Source organism: Palaemon carinicauda, chromosome 2 (genome assembly GCF_036898095.1).
Source record: "Palaemon carinicauda isolate YSFRI2023 chromosome 2, ASM3689809v2, whole genome shotgun sequence".
NCBI classification, from domain to species: Eukaryota; Metazoa; Arthropoda; class Malacostraca; order Decapoda; family Palaemonidae; genus Palaemon; species Palaemon carinicauda.
The window spans coordinates 61,605,744-61,608,207 of record NC_090726.1 but is presented as its reverse complement, the minus strand read 5'-3'; the positions used below and the strand labels follow the sequence as shown (position 1 = coordinate 61,608,207).

The 2,464-nt window shown below is 38.5% G+C and overlaps 1 pseudogene; it reads left to right on the top strand.

The window, feature by feature from the left end:
- The first annotated feature begins 440 nt into the window (after positions 1 to 440).
- Positions 441 to 2,209, top strand: LOC137618004 (uncharacterized; annotated as a pseudogene).
- Positions 2,210 to 2,464: the final 255 nt, after the last annotated feature.

The window sequence follows — 2,464 nt, the reverse complement described above, 5'->3', positions numbered from 1 at the left end:
GAAGATTTCGTTCGAAATATTGCTTCATATTTTAGTCACAGCTCAAAAAGGCAGGCAGAGTTAGCAGAATTACAGGAATATCTTGCTGCTGAAAGACTCAAAATGCTTAGACTTGCTGATACAAGATGGCTTGCAATGCAGCACTGCATTGAACGAATACTGAATCAGTGAGAAGTTTTAAAGCTCTTATTCTTTCAGGCCCAGATAAAAGATAAGGTTATTTCAGCATAACTTATAATGAAAGAATTTAACAATCCATATACAAAAGCTTACATGACATTTTTGAAATATGTGCTTGGATATTTTAATCAACTAAAGGCTCTTTTTCAAAGTAAAAAAAAATTGATTGGTATCCTACAAGATGAGAGGGTTGGCAACACTGATCTGCACAAGCACGTCATGATCAGTAGCAAGTAAGGAGCCGTAGGGCGAGTCTCACAATGTCCAGGATATACAGAAAGGTTGAAAAGCCATACACGAAAGCAACACTTGAACTTGCTGTACAAGAAGTAAAAGATGGTGCCTCCATCAGAGCAACGAGTGTCAAGCATCACATGTCATTTTCTCTTTTGAGAAAGCATGTTAAAAGAAGCGAAAAGGAACAGCCTTTCAAGGAAGATATGAGGGCGAGTTATTTTTGTTATATATATATATATATATATATATATATATATATATATATATATATTATGTGTGTTTTCGTATATACTGTATAACTTCTTATAAAGCTTCATACCTAACACAGTGGAACATACATTGGTATATATGATTTTTATGGTGTTACAGGGAAAGAAGACGATGCTTTCTGCTAATGTGGAAGCGAAGATTGCTGATACAGTCAAGAGAATGGAGAACATGGGACTAGGACCAACTCTGTTCGAGTTTCGTGAGATTGTTAGAGTATTTACTTGGCAATGGACTCCAAACAGTTTTCAAAAATGGCATGCCTGGCTATGATTGGGCAGTCGCATTCATGCGTAGGCACAATTTGACGTTAAAAACTGGTGGAATGATGCAACTTGCACGTAAGAGTGTAACAAGTGATCCATTCGTAATTTATGGTTTCTACGAGCTTCTGAAAAAGGAAATGGAAAGACTTGAGATCATGGAACGTCCAGAGTGTATCGGGAATCTTGATGAAAGTGGATTTCCACAAGACCCATCAAAAACAAAAACTTTAGGCACAAAAGGAGCCAAAACTGTAAGACTCGCTAGTGGAACTAACCGTGAAAACATCAGTGTTTTGGCAACATGCTGTGCAGATGGTACTGCACTGGATCCTTTAATCATATTCAAAGGTAAAAAATATGCAGTCCTCATGGATTGGGACAGATGCATTACCAGAAACTCAATATGCATTGTCCGAGTCAGGATGGATGACCCGTGCTATTTTTGAGGATTTCTTTAAAACTTTTGTTGAAAAAACTAAAGATGTACGTCCTCTTCTACTGATACTGGATGGCCATCTTAGTCATACATCAGTAGCAACAGTAGAAACAGCAATTCAAGAAAATATTTCCATTATTAAACTACCTGCTCATTGTACAGATATGTTACAGCAATTAGATGTTGCTTGCTTTGGCCCATTAAAATCTTACTATGATTCAGCATTGATGTGCTATGTGCATCAAACAGGAGCACGAGCACCACTGCAAAAGAGGGGCTTTGTGAATATGTTGAAGTTTGGCAAAAGGGACTTTCCAAGGTGAACATAAAAGCAGGATTTTATGCAACCGGTGTTTATCCACTAAACCCAGAAAAGTACCAGAGTGATCGTTTTTGTCCTTTGAAAATGGAAACGTACAAGAGGTGGGTTGAAAGAGGCAGCCCCAGGGATGCTGAAAATAATCCTGTACTATGTGATGATATAACTCATGAAAAGAGAATATAGAAGCACAGTCGTCATCACCAGAAAATCAAGAGTCTTGCACAGCCTTGTGCTGCCACAATGACAGAAGATCCCACTTCACCAGCTCCTGAATCTGAAGTAGCGAGGGAGATCTCAAATGAAGCACTTTCATCTCTGCAGGAACAGGCATTGCCTGGCTGTAGTCATTGGGATGAGACTGTCACTGGAAACGAGACTGAACTACAAGATGATGTCAAGACAGATATTGAAAAAAAGAGGTGCTCTGTATGCTAAACATTTAAGCTGGAGGATGCTTGTAGCTGAAGTACAGGCCAGGGCTCCTACAGGAATGAAGTTTAACATTCTTTTGGTTAAAAAGGAGAGAGAAACTACTTTAGAAGTAGTTTTGCACAGTAGAGGAAGAAGTGGAACACCACAAATTACAAGAAGAACGATTAGTATGCAAAGCCAAATCATTACTCAAAAAGAATGTAGCAAGAATATGACAGAGCATGACACACTGAAGAAAAGAAAGCTTAACAGAGTGCCAAGAAAGAAAAAGAAAGAACCAGAGCCACTATCAGCTACCACAACTGAAGAAGAGATGGACTTAAT